General features: G+C 48.9%; 1 protein-coding gene across 3 annotated transcripts in view; it reads left to right on the forward strand.

The window, feature by feature from the left end:
- Positions 1–225: 225 nt before the first annotated feature.
- The window catches only part of MAPKAPK3 (MAPK activated protein kinase 3), a 514,657-nt gene continuing 493,842 nt past the window's right edge, over positions 226–21,040 (forward strand). Inside the window, exon 1 of one of the 3 annotated variants that reach the window (XM_069644064.1) lies at positions 226–427. The gene's annotated coding sequence lies outside the window, so the exon portion shown is untranslated. Of the gene's footprint in view, positions 654–21,040 lie in introns of all 3 variants that reach the window. The other 2 variants (XM_069644065.1, XM_069644066.1) reach the window with 2 other exon arrangements.

Raw genomic sequence — 21,040 nt, forward strand, 5'->3', positions numbered from 1 at the left:
ATATATTTTGTATTGGAGTAACACATTTGGGAAACCTTAAGAACTCGGCTCTTCGCAGTCCGTCCCATTTTATCCCCACGTCCTATCCCTGCACCGGGCAATGCTCCGTGCTGCCCATTCCACCTGTTGCTGCGCTCTCCTGCCAGATTGCCCCCTTAGGTGTTGTCCCTTTAAGCTGTCTCTGGGGAGTGACATTGCCGCACTGGGACTGGCAAGTGACGTTCCAGGAAGTCACGTGCCTGCCGGTCGCTTCTGCCTGCTTCCCAGGAGAGCAGAGCAGGCAGCGCGGAGCCGGCTCTGGCGAGACAGGAGAGTGTGTCGCGAGTTTGGCAGAGAGCGCGTGCCAGGGTCCGAAGATCGAGGGCGCCAGCAGAGCCCGGGCAGCAATATACACCGCGGAATCCCTGCAGACACCCTTCTGTGCCAGGTACTGCCACTCACCCACCTGGGAAGGGCACCAGCTCGCCTGGAAAAAGCACCCACTAACCTGGGAACAGAAGCTTGTCGAGACGAGCACCAACCTCACCTAGTGTAAGCACCCACCAGGAACCAATACCCATCCATGGTTAGCACCTGCCCTGCCCTACCTGCCCCCAACCTCGCCGGACAGGCACAGTCGCCGTAGTCCCCAGCACTTTACCTGCACCACCTCAGTAAGTAGTCCGGCTCTCCCCTTAACTAGACATGGCACCCATGAGTCATGGCCAACATCAACTGGTGGAGGGGGTTCGTCTCAGGGCGCCTACATCCCCCTCAAGGGTTGATCTGGTTAGCTGTTTATATTAGGAACGGTTGTACGATGGACAATTTTAGGCGTTTATTGCATGTCATTTGGTGTGTGTGTGTGTTTGTTTGTTGGGGTCAAGTTTGATCTAAATGTTAAGATCCATTGGCAGCGAAGGGGGAAGGGGTCACCCTGGGAGGAGAAGCTGGAGAGGAAATCTCGAGGCCCCTTAACCCCGATTAGGACCCCCCCACCCTCATATGGTGCAGTGATTGTCATTTGCTCTCACCAATCTAGCGATTAGACTGCTCCCTATGGACTGTATGTTTTTTTTTGTGTGCCGTTCACTAACCAGTCATTTTTTCATGTAAAGAGAAAAATCGGTCGTGGGACTGGGGTGGTACAAGGTGGTCGAAAGTTAATTCACAGCAGGACCGAAGTGCCTTTCCTGAGTCTCGCTGATCTGAAAACGTATACTTGTAAATGTTTTCATTCGAATGTTCACTGTATATGTGCATAGTGTCTTCATTTGCTGTTCGTATATTTCAGCCCAGTGCAGAGGTCAGAGTGAGAGGGAACTAACGAGTACGACGTTCCGTTAGGGACATCTGCCATAGTACCCCTTACGTGACCTGGAGTACCGTTCCAGGACGGTAGGGAAGACCACTTTAGGCTTTGCCTGTAACGACCTTGCGCCAAACCTCATGGTGATATCTCGCAGGTGCTGGCTAAGCTTGTTTATATCAATAAACTGCTTGTGCATGAAGCTCATTCCCATACCATTGGTTAACAATCGGAGAAGTGCAGGGGTGCTTGCAGGTAATGGGGGGGGGGGATAGAGGGGTGTCAGTGGCTATGGTCCTGGGCATGTCCCTTAAGACATGCAAATGGGTATGATTGCAAGGGGAGGTTGCATAAATCTCCATGCTGAGGGTGACGATGACATACTAACGGTGGTCATTTAAATGCACAAGAGGAAGGATAACTCGGGGGCAATGTGTTTGTCTTGGAAACAAGACAAAGCAGTGCAACACAGGTTCGAGTCCCGCTCCCATGCTTAGAAACCCCTCTCTGGTTTTAAGCGCGTGATAAAAGAACAAATCTATTTATTAATTTTGCAGAGTGTTTTCTTCAGTATTTAGACAACGGTTGAAAAACACAGCTTTGTGGGTTGGAGGGGATGAAAGGAAGGACCCGGGTGGGGGGTTTAAATTTGGGGGAATTAGAGGGGGTAAATGACAGGGAGCGAAGGGAGCAGAAAAGGGCTTGGGAAGAGGGAACCATTTTTTATTTTTTTTAGACTTCAAGCACTGGCCCAGTGAGGTGTGATTTTAAGGTACAAATCCAAAAATTAGTCATGGGCGCCCCTCTATGAGAACGAACACAGCAAAAATGGCCTGTTCTATGGGATGGTACCCACTCTAGTGTCCGCATTTTAAGGTATCTGCAATTTGCGGTGCTCACCTTTAACCATGCATGGACAAAGAACAACATCCACCTTGTCAGGGACCAACGCTGTATTCCTCTTGTGACAAATCAAATTCCGGGGTATCTGTTGTCCAGGGGTGAATATCTGTTTCTAAACCATCAATCAGCCCCACACCTCTAATATACCAGAATGGATCCAAACAGATTGGAATAAACAAGCATGGATCCAAACAGATTGGAATAAACAAGCATAAATTAAAATTATAAACCTCCTTGTCCAACTTTGATAATGTGGCCGGAACGGCAGGCTGATCTACTCTAAAGATTGTGGATCGTTGGTTAGTTGCAACGCAGCGAAAATACAATTAACCAATGATAAAAGGGACTGACCAGTCAAGGTTGTATAAAATATCTACTTTATTATCACAACAGACCGTCTTAACAACACTAGGAAACACAACCCACCCAGGAAAGGGATGCAGAGGACAGACCGTTTCAAAGAAGGAAAAGGGAAGCACTCTGGATACTGACGGGATGGTAATCTGTATGGTTAATAACCACAACAGTTTGTTATGGTTTCTTGGCTTTGGCACGAAGGTGGAAAATGGTTTTAAAATGTCTCTGGGTGCCTTCTGGGAAGGGCCAGGGGGATAGAACCGCAATGTATCTTTTGGTGTTCTTAGTGCTCGATAGGGTCGAGTCAGCTTCAGGGTGCTTTGCAGGCTTCTGTGACAGAGTTTGAGGCAGGAGTCGGCTCCGGGTATCAGGTGGCAAGATGTTTCGGTGAGCGAAGCTAGATGAACGGCTGCACACGGCGGTTTGGGATCAGGAATCGTTGTCTCAATGCTGATTGGCGGTCCTGAAGCACTGGTTGAGACGTCCCGGGTGTCATTTTTCCAGGCTTTTCTCCTCTGGGTGAGTGCTTATTACATCTGTGTGTTGCATTTACCTTGCTAAAGAGTTCATTTAGATTGGATGGCGCATTGCGGCTTCAGTTAGCCTATTATCCCCTCTTCCATGTTCCCACCCTGCCCCCGACTCCTGATTTTGCACTTTGCCTTCTTATGAAATTCCAGTAGGACAGCCCGACTGCCCGTTGCAGCCACCTGCGGCTAAGGGCCCTGAGGGAAAGGGGAGCTCCCACAGTTGCCGCTACAGAGGGTGTCTGACGGGATTTGCTGGGGGAGCATGCAGTGCAGCCGTCAACCAGCAGCAACTGTCAAGGTAAGAAAGTTGCGGGCAGGGGGAGCAGCCATTGCTGCTCCTGGAGGTGGACCTCCTACCCAAGTGTAGGGGCCGCAGGGTGGGCATGGTGGGAGGTGCCAGAAAGACTGGAGAGTAGGGCGGCAGCCGCAAGGGCTGCCGGAAACTGGGCGGGGTGTGGTGACACACCCTAGGGCAGAATAATGGGGGACACCACAGAGGCCTTGACGCCTGCACTAAAACACGCGGTTAAGAGGCCAGGGAAGCAGGATTGGAACCAAAGCTCTTCAGCCTCAGTTCCTGATCCTCGTTGATGTCCCCTGAAGCTCCCTGGAAAGCACCTGCCCGCCGTTACCTGCTAGGACCGCCGCCGCTCTCCTCGTTCTGGTTGCTGCTGTGTAATCGTGTGGCTTTCATAGTACTGTGCGCCTCGGAGGGGACTTGCCTCGCCATCTGCATCGGGGGGATTACTGCGGACCGTGGGTGGTGCAGCTTGATTTTTTTCGTTCGTCTCGGCCCTGGGCTCGTTGGGTTCCTCCACAGTGCAGGCAAGGTAGTGGGTATTTAGGGAGGCGGGTCCGTTCCGAGGGATCCTTTGTGGGGACGTTCTTTGTATGGCCGGGTGGTGCGGGTAGCGAGGTAGGCATCTGGGAGATGGTGGAGGTGGGTGGCGGGTTCCACGGTGCTTGACAGGGCAGTGGAGGGGGAGCGAGAAAGGAGATGGGGATGGGGCAGGAGCTGGAAGTTTTGAAAAGTTGACTTCTTTTTTTTTTTATGGGTTGAAAGGCATTGCAGAGCACAGTGGTGTACGGGGGGCACGGTGAGCGGGGAGCACGGTACGGTGGAAAGGGAGTCAGAACTGTCCCAGCAAAAAGTGGCACAGTTATTTATAATGCTGCAGGGAAAAGGAATTGATACACTCATGGCTCAGTTAAGTGGCAAAGAGGGTGAAAACACGATAAGGCAGCCGGGAAGTACAGAAAGCGAGTTGGGAGGGGAAGGCACAGCCGGGGAAAAAAAATGTGGCCCATAGGGCTGCGTTTCCCCCTAAGGGGCAAAGATAGCAAGAGTAAAGGAGGTGGCAGAGGACAGAGAGCAGGGGCAGGCACAGGGCCAAGGAACAGGGGGGACCTCCTCGGGAGGGTTCCCAGGCCCTCCACAGGTAGCACGGCGCAATAGGGTCAAGAGGTACCAGCATCACAGCAGCAAGTCAGTGGAGGGGATCAGGCAAGAGGAAGAGAGGCCCAAGTTTGGTCAGGACAGGGTACCAGTATGGGATATTCACAGGTTGTAACAGCTGGCACAGTGCCCGGGAGGCACAACAATGGCCAGGGAAACAGGCAAGGATTTCCGCGACAGACTGACCCAATAGGACAGGCAGTGATTGATTTAGACTCATGGGGCACGGTCAGGCAACCAGAGAAAGTAAGAGCGAGGGGACCACTGCAGGGCAGACTAAACAGGAGTTTGGGGGTGGGCGGAGAGGGCAACCCACAACGGGTCAATGGGCAGCGGGGCCTGGGAGCATTGGGATGCCGGGAGGGGCGATACCCCCGGGGAACGAGGTGGGAGTGACCCAGGGCAGGGGGCTTCCAGCAAATGGGGCTGGGCAGACGGCACAAAAGGTAACAAAGTGCCCAGCGACAGGCGCATCTGGTGGAGATGTGAGGGCACCAGCGGTCCCCATCACTAACCCATCAGGTATGCTCACTTGGCATGTAACACCTGAGGTAAAAGAAAACATTTGAAGGATGGATTTGTGGCTATCTTTGCTCTGTCTAATTATGCTGTTTCTAATGAAGTAAGAGAAGCACAGGGGGAAGGTAAGGAGAAGAAAGTGCGTATTGAAGGACCAATAGTTAATTTGGACATCAGGGTTCGCAATATTTGCAGCGGTAGTGGTAGAAAAGTACCCCGAGTTCCATCAGAAATTATTCTCCTACTTACACTTGATAATGTCCATGTACTGGGAATGCACATTTAGCGCTTGGTTAAATTATGATGAAACATTCAGGGCGCCCAAAGTGGGGAGAGTGCAACTGGTGTGGGGGACCAGAGCAATAGAATTGTGTGCCACTTGCACCATGGCTCGACAGTAGGGATGTTCAGGGGCCCTGGCCATAAGGAACTTGGTCACCAAGGAAAGGGGAGTCCTTTCGGAACGCTCCCCCGGAAAGGGGGGGACTGAAAGGGGACATGCTGGGCCTTCAAAACCAAAGTGTGCACTAGGGTTGTGTGCAAATTTAAACGGGCATGCTCAAGCTGCGGACTCCCAGGTCACCCAGACAAGAGATGCAATAAAAGAACAAAAGGCAGGCAATACAAAAAGGGGTAAGGGAGCGGGGCACCACTCTGAGTTGCCCACACCGGCCGGAGTAGATGTACACTGAGCTTGGGCAAACAGTTACCCCAGGAAAGAGGAGGCACAGCTATTGGTGGAGTGTTTTTCAGATGGATTCGGATTTCGGTAAAGGGGGTAGTACCGCCTGAGATACGTAGGTACCAGTCATTGGCAAGTAGCAACAATGCAGTGTAAGGGGGAAACACTACAAAAGAAATGTGGTTGGGGAGAATAAGCAGGTCATTTGAGCCCCCTCCACCCTTTCCTCGGTTTATTTGCTCCATGGTAGGTATTGTGCCCAAGAAAGAAGTGCGGAGGTTCAGGATAATTTACAATCTGTCCTTCCCGAAGTGGGTGTCAGTGAATGATGTGATGAGGAAACAGGGGTGGACTGGGAATCAAAAGAGGCCCTGGAAATAATTTTCAAAGTGGGCCCATATTACACATTTTCAGCAAGCCCAACCCTTTTCCTATGGGAGAATTCGAAAATGCCACACAAAAGAGGCCCAGGGTGCAGAGGCCAACGGGAAATCTCCAGAGTTCCCTATAGGCCAGTCCAGCCCTGTACTGTGCAACTCCATGCTGAGATTTTATTTGTCACCCGTTTTGGGTAACTGCCTGGCTCTCTGCCCCGTATAAAGTAAAGTTGGCCTAGGAAGGCCCAGAAAATTATTTGTGGTCAATGACAGTTTTTATTTTTATACTTATTAGCTGGCATAGGTGTTCGTAGCAGTTCTGAGCTTCATACCTTACTCAAAAACACTTGTACGCCCCTGACATGTGAGTTACTAATATCCTTACTGGTGTGATACTTGTGGGGCTTCAAGCATTTGTCTTTAGTTCATTCAAAATTGTATCGTATCATGCGCAATACATCGTATAATTAACAGTTTGCCTTGTAAGGTTGTTTATAGAATTTGCGGTATAAGCGGTTGGATTTAAACACCTGCAACATTAGCTAGCAGCGGGCGTTCGTGCAAGTTCTGCGGTTTATACCACATTAACTATTATTTGCCCTTGCCATGCATATGCCTACCGTCCCCAGTGATGTGGGACTCTCAGATCTGCAATTGTCCTTTGCATTCGACATTACATTCCAACTATGCACGAGATGTCATTAGGACAAAACATGTTTGCAAACGCGGTTTGTTAGCACAACCTTGTGTTTTAAAAGAAACAACCCCACGTTTGTTAACCTAGCAAATACATAAACTCTGCATGATATGTCTTTGTGTTGCCAAAAATGGGCTAAACATATTCCCAAATGCAGTGTGTTTTAAGGATGAAAAAGCTCGGGTTGGCCCTGCTGGGATTCGAACCTGGATCGGCAGGCTCCGCACAGATGACAAACGCAAGTACTCTACTTGCTGTGCTATCCCATTAGCCCTGCCATTTAATGGCTTGTTAACTTTATTTGGCCAACCTGCCCGCATCGTGATATCACTGTGGCTTTCAATGACACGTGAGGCTCTGATGTGGTGCCTTCTTTCCCCATTTCCTTGACGCGGTATGCTGTGACCCATTTACTTATACTTATAAACACAAATGTCAAAGCGGGCTATCTATGTAGCCTTAACAACAGAGGGACTTATGCGGTAGTTAGGTTCTCTTACGGAGTGTGCTGTAACCTTTCTCCCTTTGGGCTGTGCATGCCCAGCACCGTGGCAGAAACTTACTTGAATGTAGCAAATCGCTGCGGCGCCAGGTTTCTTCCTCCGAGCGCTGGACTCTCCGGGGGCCTTCACACCTCCTCCCGCCAGCACATGCGCTCGTATGTCCTGTGAACCTCGGGTGGCAACGAAAACACTAGCTTGTCCATGTCGAGATTCGAACCTACGTCTGCAGGCCCTGTACAGATGTCAAAACGGGGCGGCTGTAGCCACTGTGCTACCTATGGCACCTTACAAAATCGAGGGATTTACACTTTGCTTCCCACCTTATGTTCTTCATAAAAGGACGTTCGTAGTGACTCTCAGTAATGAGTCAGAACACTGCTCAACTGTGCGAGCGAAACTGGCTCATGCAGTACTGTACCCCTCTGGCGTGCACTATGCTGGTATCGCTATGGGGCCTTGGAAACATTAGCCCCGCTTCATAATAAATTGTAATCCCTGACGCGTCAATATCAGTTCGCGCTGAGGCTGCTTCGTGGTTGTATGTGTATTTCAACTGAGTCAGTTTCATTGCCGGAAGCCCTTCTCTTGCAGAGCTTCGGGCTATGCATGCCCGGCGCCGCGGCAGACACACAGTTGAAAAGCATGTAGCGAGTCGCTGCGGCGCCGGGTTTCTTCCTTAGAGTGCTGGACTCCCTGGGGGCCTTCACACCTCCTCCGGCCAGGCACGAAGCGGAGGGGGGCTGCAGTCCGCTCCCTAAGTCCTCAGCCGCTCGTTTCATACCGAGTTCCAGCCGTGACGCCCCGTACCAGGTGAACACTTTCCATGCCCAGCCCTGCTGAGAAGGAAAAAAATATGAAGCGCCTGCATCGGTTTGTGTTGGCAGCCGGCATTGCAGGCAGCCAATTCCGAGCAAACCACCCAGGCAGATGTGGCGCTCACGCAATGTGTGTCCTTCCGCTCCAAAGAGGCCCTACGGCCAGAGGCCCACCGGGGGGTGTCCCGGTGTCCCGGTGGGGCAGTCCAGCCCTGTGAGGAAAGCATGTGTTCTGTACGATACGCATCATTTGATGATGCACTGGGTCAAATGAGGGACCTGGGAAAGGGGGCATTACAGGCCAAGGCAGATTTTGAGTCAGCGTTTAGGCTACTGCCAGTACATCCAGTTGACTACCGGTTGCTGGGTATTCAGGTAGCGGGGGTGGGGGAAGTGTTACTTCAACAAATGCATGCCGATGGGGTGCTCCATTTCGTGCAGTTACTTTGAGGCATTCAGAACGTTCTTAGAATGGAGTCACCAAGCGTCTGCTGAAGGGAGCAATAGTACATTACTTGGATGACTTTCTGTACCTAGGACCCCGGGAAACTAGTATGTGTGCAGATGCATTGCAAACCTTTCAAAAGATAACAGAGCTGGGGGTGCCTTTAGCAAAGGAAAAAAAGAAGGGCCTGTGACCATCATCTCATTTCTAGGAATCGGAATTGATTCAGGGCAAGGAACATGCCGCCTTCCACCCGGCAAGGTGGAGGAATTCAGGGAATCAGTGTACTTTTGATTGCAAGCGAAAAAGATCACGTTGGCGCAATTGCAGCGCCTGGTGGGACAACTCAACTTCGTGCTGGGAATTATACCAATGTGGCTGGCGTCCATGCTCCCGCGCCATTGCGGGAGCCATGTGTGATTTCACAGAAAAGCACCACCACACGTGACTGTTTGCCTCAGTAAAAGGGGACCTCAGGATATGGGAACATTTCCTGACAAATTTCAACAGCGTTCAGGTATGGCCACTCAGAGCACAACCTAGCCAAGAGATCGAACTAATACACCTCCAAATAAATAGGGGGGGGGGCACATATACTCTGCTGCAAAAACTACACAGCGTTTGTTACTGCGAAATTGGGTTACTTTACAGGTATTGGGACATACTAGCTGCAAGGACTTCCATACCAGGTACCCTTCTGAGTCTACAACAAAGTTATGCAAAAACCAACTTGATGGTTAATCCACTGCGGATAGTTCATCAATTAAACTTATGAGTCCAATAATCAATGTTTAACTTCCTCCTTTGTTATTGTCCAAAAATGATATCAAGAATATTTCTTTCTTCAAAACCTTTTATTCTCTAGCAGTGATTATCACATTCCGGCCAACACGTGTTTCGACCTCAATTTACCTAGGTCTTTGTCAGGGGCAAAACACCTTCATGTTCACATATTTAAATAAAATAATTTTTACCAAATCATACAACCAATAATGAACATAGATCATCCAACATTTTGTGTTGTACATTTTTGTTACGAAATAAATTGATAAAATGGGTAGATACTGCATAAGTTGTGTATCAGGGGTCGTTCCACATCAGGGGGATGAGGTTACAATTTCATAGGAAAACGGACAAGAAAAAATATATATATATATACTCATAAGAAAATTGTGCATCTTGTCTTCCATTTCAAATGAAATAAAGTGACTTCCGTGTTTAAACACTGTGATCTGCATGCGATCAACTAACTGGGTTCTACCAAACATTTCTAAAGTTCTTACATTCAAATAATGAAGTGAACTCCTTTTATGCTGGACCGTAATGAATCCATGTGTCCAGCGCCCACATAGTTATCAACTAATCTTTGAATTGCTTAGTGATTTCTCCATTAAATAATTCAGCACCTTTAACACCAATTGTGGGGAATGCAAAATACAGAATTATTCACGTTATGCTTTGACATAAAAATGAACTAATGTCCAATTGTGAGGAGCCTGTTCACTCCACCAGTGATCTATAATGTAAGGTACAGGTCCACCTATTACCTATCGACTGCCAAATCCTGAATGCCTAATCCATTAGAAGAAGTTTCCCTCTTGCCTTCCTTAATCTATTAGGTCCACAATTCTAGACAGTTCTTACTGCTTATTTTGCTTGTGCGTCCCTCCTTTACCTCTAATCATTGTGTTTATCATTATTTGAAACCAACATAGTTCCACACTTCCCATTCCCTGCTGCCTCTATATTTCAAATGATACCCCATTTTAGACTTACTCACCTATAGAAAATGTCCCCAATGACTGCCTTGCGCAACCAAACCAATACAGATCCATTGTTTTGTGGTTGCCATGTAACAAGTGCATGAGTGCTAGTTGACCTACAGTTCTCTTTTGCACATGCATGACAGAGACACTGGCTTCTCGCAAATGCGAAGGAGTGTTGCGGGGCGGCGGGAAACAGAAAAAAAGGGAACAATCAGGAGGAATGATTATGATGTCTGTTGATTCCATGCATAACGTTCCCATCTGTTCTGTTATCCATAGAGGATGGCACAGGTGGTATGGGTGATCGGTCACTCCTTCATTAGGCGGAGGAAGAGAAGAGTCAGGAAATGGAGCGGGGTGATCGGAGACATGGAGGCAATAGTACACTCGGGATGGCGGGCATGCGCATATGCCAGGTGCGGAGTGCCCTGCAGCAGAGCGCAAGGCTAAGCATCAACTACCCGAGCCAGATTTGGTTCTACTACACATTGGGGGGAATGACCTGGGGCCAATGTGGAGGAAAACTACGACTAGTATTGGTCTCCTTGTTTGGGTGGTTGGGTAACTTATGATGGCTTGGTCTCAGATCATCCCCAGGGTGAGCTGGGGAGTGCCGGGATCAGCAAGGCCACTATACATTTCTGCAAGAAAACTAAACGAAGAACTAGCCCGTCTGACAAGGGGACAGTTATGGATAGTGGGCAACCGATTGGTAAGAGGAACTGAGAACTTTCATTGCGACGGGGGACATTTGTCGGAACAAAGAAAGGACTTGTTCTTCGAGAACGTTTTCGCTGTGATACTTACAGCACAGGGGTGGCTGGGGGGGCGAGGGAGGAGTACCTCCGAACAGTTGGTCGAAGGTCCTGTAGCAGGTGGGGGAGGAACAGGTGGTCAGTGATTCGCCCCTCCCAGGGGGGACCCTGAGACAGTTAGGTACAGTGGCAAGGGCATGGTCTGCCTCCCACTACGTTGGCTGCGGCCTGGCAAAGGGGGCCCGATGGGAAGGGGGATGGATAAAGGGGGGGGGGTGGGTCCAGGAGGCAGAAAGGGTCGGACAAGAAAAGGATACCTCCTGGCATAACCCCCAAACATATGGTATGGCAGGGAGGTCCGCAAAGAAGTAGGGGGGCCCTCACCACTGAAAGGGGGTGGAGTAGGAGGTCCTGGGACTGCCTGTCACAAAGAGGAACCACTGAAAATATGTGTTATGACTTGTGAAAATGAAGCTATGATGGTTATGCTATAGTTGTGTATTGCTAGGGTCCTGTTTATACTGTACTGATGATGTTGCATAGTAATGTTAATGGATTAAACGTGGCCGGTTTACTTTCCAAACAAAATGTGTTTTTTTTTAGTTTCTCCAGTTGACAATGGCGCTGCCTACCCGCTAAGCGCACTATCTAACTGTCCCTCCTCTCTTATGATTTCTATTAGGTAGTTTATGTAGCTGCTACATACATGGCACAGTTGTTTGTTATCCAAATCTGGCATTAGGTGAACTGTTTAAATTAACCTTGGGGCTTGTCCCTCTTTCTAGGAAAGGCACATCTGGGTGATTTTGCATTGTGGCGTAGCTCTGTGCTGTGTTTCTTCTCCTCCCCGTCGCTCTTCCCCTTCCTTTCTCCCTGCACCACTCTATGGGGCTCTTGGTCTCACCATCTTCTCTCATTGCTTTTCTATCACCTATCCTATCCCTCTCACTAAGTCTGGGAGGAGGGATTTCAAGAAGGATATCCTGGTCTCCAATCCAGGCCTTCCCATCACTGATATCTACATCAGTGCCTCCTCCAGACAGACTCTCACTGACATACTCTTTGTCGTTCCCTCTTCCGACTTATAGACCCTACATATGGTTGCAGTTCTCTCTCCTTTTTGCTCCTCACCCATTAATGGTGGAACAAGATGAGGGGTCCTCTTGCCCTCCTTCCTGTCCTCCAAAACCATCATTAATATCTATCTAAATGGCACTGTCATGGTCCAAGGCACTCGGCTGCACCTCCTCCTCCTTGATGTGCGTCCTCCCTGTCTTATCAACTTCCTCCCTTCTCCTGCTCCTCCATTTATCTCCTCTCTCAGCCACCTACCTCCTCTGGCTCCCAGGACACTGCCCTCCACCGTCTCCCCCTCTGTCTCCCCTCTGCGTCCTATGCCCCTTTCTTTTACCTCTGCTCCCTGGCCCTTCTGCCTCTTTCACTGGGTGTACCTCTCTCCTGTACCCCTTCCCGGAACACTTTCAAAAGTGGCCACCCACTCCACTTAGCTACTCTCAACTCTTGCTCTGCTATCAAACACAGCTCTGACATCTGCCACCTCCTCAAAGACCTGGACCTGGATGTTCTCACACTCACTGAGACATGGTTCATGGCCAGCTCTATCACAGGTTTTGACACTTTTACTCCCTGAGGGCTACAAGATCCTCTCAGAGCCCAGGATCAATTGGCCCGGTGGTGGCGTGACCCTGATCTTTCCTGAGTGGGTCCCTACCGCTATCATCCCCAATAAGGCTTACTCCTCCTTTGAATGCCTGGTTTGCAGACTCTCAATCTCTCCTGGCCTCTCTCTGACTTTGTCCACCATCTACAGGTCACCTGGCTTGGGCGCACTCTTCTTCTCTAAATGGGCTGATCTCACCTCCTCTCTACCTCTTACCTCCTCTGGGACTTCAACATTCACTTGGACTCCTCTGACCCTGCTTCTGGGCTTTTCCTTAAACTCTGCAACTCTCTCTGCCTCTCTATTCTTCCCTCTGGTCCGACACACTCAGCTGGACACACCCTTGATGTCCTCGTCTCCTCAGACATGCCCCTCTCACTACTCCACTCTCTTGGACTGACCACTTTCTGCTTTCCTCTCACCTGAAACTGCCTGTCCCCCTGGCAAAACCTTCCCCCAGCACTGCCACCTTGGTCGTTCAACCTATGAAGTGTCAGTTACTGCCTTTGCCTCCACTTTCTCACCTCCCCTACCCCTGCAGCTGACTCCCACTCTGACACAGCCCGCTCCAACCTTCATCTCTTTATCTCCAGCGCTCTTGATATCCTTAACCCTGTCATGAGGATCCGTCTGAAACTGGCCTCTAAGCTTGCATCCTGGAATCCATTTGGAGGAAGAAGTCTGCGGCTGCATCTCTTCATTCAATCCGAAAGCTGCTGTGCTGGTTCAAGGACTGAACCAGAGAGGTCCTACCTCTTCACAAAGTGTCCTGGAAGTCAGTACTGCCGCCCATAGAAGGGATCTTTGTGGGTCCATAAGAAGAGGGCCTGAACATTTTGAGGCCAAGAAGTTAATCTGTGTTGCCCAGGGTCCGGAGGAGTGTTTGTGACCGCGACCTCTGGAAGCTAAACTGCTGAGCATCGACAGGAAGAGGGGCTACCCTGACATCCAGAGCTGTCAAAGTTCCAACCATTCAAAGAAATCCTCAAGGGGCAACCCTGCCACGACATCTAACCACTTTTCCACGCCACAGAAGGTCCAGGGTCGCTGCTGCCTGCAGAGGAGTGTCTGCCAGTGTGTTTCCTGCCACCAAAATCTGAAGAAGACTTCCAGAGGGTCCAGACCTGTTGAGGATCTGCAGTCCAGTCCAGTGTTTGTGTCTAGGTTGCCAAAAGCCATCCTGAGGTCCAAGCTGCGGCTGCAGCACTGAAATACCGAAAGGCATTCAACCGTGACACCTACTTCCGTTTTCCACCGAAAGTCCTCCACAGCCACCAAGGGTCTTATCTTTAGCCAGGCTTTGTCGAGGTCCACAGAAAGTTTAACCTTTGTGGGACATCCAAAGCAGGCATAGCAACCAGACATCAGAGACCACTGCGAAAGACCTGCATTGCTGCCTTTCTGACACTGCTTGTTTCCCTTCTGCTGTTCGACACCCTGACGTCCCATTGGCCTCTTCTTCCAATGGGGGACCATCCAAGAGGGGCATCTTCGAGTGAAATTGAGAAACTCCATCACTTTGCCTGCCAAGGTACTGTGACAAGGAAGAGCATCTTCCATCCTCCGGATTCATCCAGGGGTCCCTGATTCGTCTTGGATCCTGTTCTCCTGTGACTTCCTAGGTAATTTGGGGTAGTGGGATCTGCAGAAAGAGAAGCAAATTATTAAAGAACGTATTTGGATGGGCTGTAATATACAACATAAAGTACACCGCAACATTTTACTTACAGGTTGCCTACTGGGGCAGGGGGAATCCTCACACAGTATTGCATTTTGATCCCAAAGAAAGCAGCCTGCCTATGCTCTAATGATTACCTGCCTGTCTATAGTAATGTTTTATGAGGTAACCCTTGCCTAAGAATTTAAATGATTTTCAATAACTGTCAGCAGTTGGTGCATTACAATTGAATTTAACAGTGGTACCACATAGAACTGTACATTTATGTTAGGTTACCTGTTTAGGTTATATCATCTTATTTATTTGTGGATATCTGCCTGACTTTTATCCTTCAATAAAAGGACTGTGTTATCAGCGAACATAGTGTGTGGCCATTCCATTGTGGGAAGCTTGGGGATTCACTGTACCTAGAACCAGCCTGCATCACTTTCCTGGAGTCTCAGCCTGGTTTCTCACCCAAGTTACCAATTGAGAGCCTTGGCTGGGGTGCTCTGTGCCTCTACCCCAACTATTCAGTGGGCGGAAGTACAGATACCCCATCCGTAAGCACTTGAACTACATACCTTTCATGCTGCACTTGGTAGAAAAATTGACATTTTGTACTTCCAGGCCCACATTAATACTGCCTTGCAGAGAAGAGCTCTAAAGATTCTCATGGCCATGCGAGAGAAAGCCAACCAGTCCTGTTTTTGCTTGGAATTCTGAGACTTGTAGTTTTCCTAAATTCAAAGTGGGGAACAAATATATGCCAGTATAAAAAACATGTTCTCGCTGGCTGCGCCCATACATGTATATGCAGGCAGATGTTACTATTACCACATAATAACCTACTCGTGTTGGATTTGACAGTAAAAGAAATACCATTTCACTGTAAGAAGCATGTCCAGGCTGGCTGCACAAAGCCAGTCTAGCAACTTGTCCTAGCGAGGCTGTGACTAGCCGAAGCATCCTGTGCAGACATGTGACTACCAGTACTACCCTGACACAGTCTCAATGAGTACCTGCAACATGCTACCCAGGCATTGTGGCATTTATGCACACTTCTCTACTGGTGGAAGGTATTGAGAAAAGGCTGACAGTTGCTGGACTAAGATGCACTGGAAAAAGAAATCTCATAGTCTCCAGCCCTACACTGTGCTTGGAAATCAACCGGCTATATTTCAGCCAACTTGCGACCTAGCCCAGGCAAGAGGCGCCCCATCTCCTTGTGCTCAAAATCTACAATGCCCATCTGCCCTTTTCAGACATCCGATGAATGCCACAGCTTCTGCCTCCTCCAAGCCTCACCTACCTCTTGGGCTCACGATCATGCGAGGCAATTACCACGCTCGCCGGTACTCTGTGATTCTGTTGTCGCCACCCACCCCATCAATTTTCCTGCCTGCCTTGGTGTACATTGACGCATCGGTACTTGCCTTATCATGTTCGTCCACAAATATTCGCAGTTCGATCCGCCCCTCGTCTAATGCAGCTCTGCCTGTGTGGGGAAACTTCCAGCCAGCACCTGCGGCGCACGCTAGCATGGACACATGTAATGTCGCACTTCGCTGCAAGTGCATCAATGGACCCAGTATCAGCCACCTGATGCGAAGCACCGTAACTCTCTTGACTAACAGCATAGCCGGAGTACCATGCCGTTTATTCCCCCTATTCCTCTTAGCTGTGTGCGCTTGTTTACCTTGTAGCTGGTTGATTAGTCCGGTTTCAATGCTTTATTCAGCCTTGTGCTGCATTCGTCCTTTACCTGCAACTTATGATTTGGACCCTCTACTCAGCCTTGTGCGGCATTTGTATTACCCAACTGTAGTTCATACTCCTCTCACCACATTTGTTTGTTTGCGTGCCGGATATAGCCCCTGTACCATGAGGTGGAGCTTTGCCAGTACTTGCACTCATGCTTTTCTTGTTCTTCCTGCTAGTTGTTCATCCACAGTGGCCATGTGCTGTTTGATCTGTTTACCCAGCATATTTGTGTAGCCCCTTACACCATGAGTTTAGGCAGCCCAATATTGTATTTCACCTACTTGACCATGTATGTTTGTGTAGCCCCTTCCACCATGAGGTGAGCAGCCCAATATTGTATTTCACCTACTTGACCATGTATGTTTGTGTAGCCCCTTCCACCATGAGGTGAGCAGCCCAATATTGTATTTCACCTACTTGACCATGTATGTTTGTGTAGCCCCTTCCACCATGAGGTGAGCAGCCCAATATTGTATTTCACCTACTTGACCATGTATGTTTGTGTAGCCCCTTCCACCATGAGGTGAGCAGCCCAATATTGTATTTCACCTACTTGACCATGTATGTTTGTGTAGCCCCTTCCACCATGAGGTGAGCAGCCCAATATTGTATTTCACCTACTTGACCATGTATGTTTGTGTAGCCCCTTCCACCATGAGGTGAGCAGCCCAATATTGTATTTCACCTACTTGACCATGTATGTTTGTGTAGCCCCTTCCACCATGAGTTTAGGCAGCCCAATATTGTATTTCACCTACTTGACCATGTATGTTTGTGTAGCCCCTTCCACCATGAGGTGAGCAGCCCAATATTGTATTTCACCTACTTGACCATGTATGTTTGTGTAGCCTCTTCCACCATGAGGTGAGCAGCCCAATATTGTATTTCACCTACTTGACCATGTATGTTTGTGTAGCCCCTTCCACCATGAGGTGAGCAGCCCAATATTGTATTTCACCTACTTGACCATGTATGTTTGTGTAGCCCCTTCCACCATGAGGTGAGCAGCCCAATATTGTATTTCACCTACTTGACCATGTATGTTTGTGTAGCCCCTGCACCATGAGGTGAGGCTTCGCTAGTTTGTATACACTCACCAATTCTGTCGGCAACAACTATGAGTACTCTTGCACTGCTCTAATTTACTAAGCACTTTCTGTAACTAGCGCCTAGATGCCTCTAGGCTTTGTGCGCTGATATAAATACAAAAATAAAATAAAGTTACATTATTATTTCTGATCATGATTGCATCTTCTTGCTGATTTTGGGTGACAAAATCTTAGCTGAAATGTTCAAAGGAGAAACATTTCAGACTATGCCCTTACCCCTCACCCCCTTACCTGTGGGCGGCACACCTCCTTGTGTGCCGCCTTTTCCAGCATCCCTCTGTGACGCAGATTTATTGAGTTGGGAGCCAGAACCCCTGTTCACATTACTGTGAATAGGGGGCAGGGCACACCCTCGCTGCCCCTCTTCACTGTAATATTTTGTATGGCATATTTTTTTCCTATTTTTAGGCTAGACGAGATTTTCGTACAGCCTAAATTCGGGCAATGGACAGTCCACACCAGACGACCATCCAGAAGTGAAGAACATTCGCATGAGCCTCAGTCACGAGTGCCTGCTGTGACAGTGCAGACAGTGCTGAGAGAAAAATAAATAATATATACACACAAAATGTATAAGTGGTTTCACTTCAAAAGTAGAAAATGGCTCCCTTGGACAAAGGGAAACCAAGGTTTTCCCAGCCTTTAGGACCTATCAATGATATATGTATTTATAAAGGTCTAGATGGCATCACATTCATTTTGGAAAGGGAGTCTGGACTTTGCCCATTTGGGGATCTTCTAATGGCTGTTGCTCAAAACAGCAGGAATCGAGGCAGTGCATATTCACTGTGGCCTCCATGAGAGAGAGTTGCAGAACTTGGCACTGTAGGATCCAGCATGTCTCAAGTCACCCACCTAGTCAATCATGTATGCATCAGACCTCTACCCTCAAATGCAACCGAATAAAGTGAACACCTGGGGGTGTCCTCTTTATTTCTACAATATTTTTTTTTAATCTATACTGCGCCAAATCGCCACCACAGTAGTATCAGAGCGGCTTTGTCGCTGCTGGCCTTTAATGCTTTATTAATCGCTAATCTAACCGCTGAGTGCTGATGTTTGCTTAGGACCCCCGCCTCCGTGTAGCTTGCTCCTGGGGGATGCAGATGGTGAAGGGGGAAGCCTGTGCTATGCCTTATGTTCCTTTCACATAAGCTCTGTTCCCAGGCACGCTGGACTGGGACTGTAGATTTAAACCATAACTTTTCATGGATGCTCAGACAGACCTGCACACCTACACCCTTACTAGGGTCTAGGTCCATCTTTGGCATCATATAGCTAGAGTCTCTGAACGCTACAACATCCAGAGCACGCTGGCAAAATTGGTGATCGGGCTAGGTCTTTTTTGTTTTGACTTTTAGGGGGTTCCTATAAGCCATTGGATTATAGTACAAATGGGGCGAAAATGGCACATGAGGAGGGACACACAGCGTGTAGGTGTTGTTGGGCTATTTGTCCACCCATTGACTGCCCATGGCCATGCTGATCCCCGATGTCCATTTCCACTGAGTTCCTGCCAATCCCTGCCCAAAACACCTCCTTGTGGGAAATCTATGAGCTCGCTTTATTCAAGCCTTGCCATCAAAGTTGCATTTGAAGTGCCTGCTAGTATTTTTTTTTCAAAGCAGCCTTCTCAGAATGAATGACTTATTGGAGCCATAAACGCAAGTGGTGCAATAAAATTTCTTAACCAGATCTGCCTTCAGCCACTTGATTTATAACCGCTGTGCGTGACCTCCACTGAAGCCCTGTTAACAAGCATTGGCAAAGCCAACAGTTTTGTCTTGTGTATATGTATTGGGCATTTGCCGGACACTGCTATTAGCTGCCCAGGCACTCACACCGTTTTGCACCTGCTACCATCAAAGGCCAGTTAATACCACTACAGCAGAGCCTGGCAAGTGCCTTTCCGATGCCTGCACAAAATCCAAAACGGTTGGCATTGCCAATGTTTGTTGAAGGAGCAGGGGGACTGCATTTGATGGCAAGTATACTGACTGTATAAAAAAAATGGGCTTCATATGACGGGTCCTGTCCTAAAAGATTGAAGTGTTTGTCCTGCATAGGATAGGCACATCAAGGAGATTTAGCGAAGTGTTACGCTTCAACACTTATTGCACCTGTTAGGTGCCTACACTCTTAAACTGACAACCACACACTCACACAGACCCACGCTTTCCCCTCGAGGGTTACTTGACGGTTTCAACTGATAGCCACACCCCACCTATTCATGCTCGCATACAACCACCGAAGCGGGACCTGCCCAATAAACGCAAACATCAGCACAAAACGAACTGCTCATGAGTCACTTGTTTGATCTGTAGCTCCAGAGTTCCACAAATACACGGCACCGCCACCAATTACTCGCACACTGTAGCTGTGCTTGGAGTCTAACCAGTTTTCCATAAACACAAGCCTAATCTTAGCCTCGGTAGAATGCGTTAGTGATGGGAGGTGCGCAGGTTAGATAGAGCAAGAGAGAAGCGATTAATAGGGGCTAGAGGGGTTTGCTTTACCGCCACTGTTCAGCAGGATGACGCAATCATCTGGCGCCTGCTGCCACACTATGTTGGAAGCCCCATTGTGGCACAGTGGAACTGGGGCGTAAGGGAGGAGAGGTGGTGCCCCTGCTCTTATTTCTTGCTGTGCCCAAAAACCCAACCCACCAGAGGAAGGGATGTCATTTCACCAAAATTCCAGGGGTAGCGGAAGTGACCTCACACAACCATTGACCTCCGATGTCAGGTCAAGGGTTGTGTGATGTTTTGTCATAGGGACTTTAAATTTGTGTTTCAGTTGATAATGAAAGCAATTTATGGCCTCTGTTTGACGATCCCTTTCACATTTTTTAATTTCCAGGAATATTTTTGGGAAGACAAAACGTCTGATGTGGGGAATGGGAACTTGACTGTAGAATTCTGCGAGGCGGCTGTGAACGCTGGGCTGGGGTAGTCGGAAAGTGCGCAAGAGGGTCATGGAGGGATGCCTGTGTTGTGGCAGGAACCGACACGATGGAGTGTGTGTGATAGTTAAGGGGTGGTCTGACTAGGCGAGTAGCAGTTTCAGATGGGTTATGTGAGTGGAGTTTAAAGGGCGCAGCAGATGTCGGGTTGGATTCTCGTTTTTGACGATGGAGGACTCTGGTTCTAGTGATTCTGGATCTGAGTTGCAGTCGGTTCCTGCTAGGAAGAGGGGTAAGTCATGGGATGTGTCTAGGAGCCAATCTCCTGTGGATCGAGTGGGGGTTGTCCATGGTGTCACTCTGTCTTCAAGGTTCTCTGTGTTGGAGCAGGAGGAGGCAGAGTCTCTCTGTCCTGAGGTGGTGGGAGTTGCGGGTGATGGTGTGGTGTCTGGTGTTGGGTCTTGTGTGCCGAGTAAGGAGGCTGGTGCTTCGGAGGAGAGGGCTTTTGTGGTTCTTGTGGCCAGTACTGTGGAGGGTCGGAATTTCAGGCAGCTGTGCCCAATTGAGATTGGGTAGAGGTAAGCTTTTGGTTTGCTGAGTGTCTTTTGAGCAACAGGAGATCATTTTGCGTAAGGTGTTGCGGATTCTGGTGGTGTTCTGTACCGCCTGTTTGTGTGGCTAGTGGTAAGGGGGTGGTCTATGCTGTTCCAGCTAGTACCGATTTGGGCCTTTTGCTGTCTTAGCTTAAGGGTCTTGGTGTGGTTGGGGTGCGTAGGTTGGGTCCTAGGAATGAGGATTGGGTAGTAGTTTAGACTACTGTCTTGGTGTCGTTTC

Source organism: Ambystoma mexicanum, chromosome 2p, assembly GCF_040938575.1.
Source record: "Ambystoma mexicanum isolate Mex_15411 chromosome 2p, UKY_AmexF1_1, whole genome shotgun sequence".
In the NCBI taxonomy this organism is placed as follows: domain Eukaryota; kingdom Metazoa; phylum Chordata; class Amphibia; order Caudata; family Ambystomatidae; genus Ambystoma; species Ambystoma mexicanum.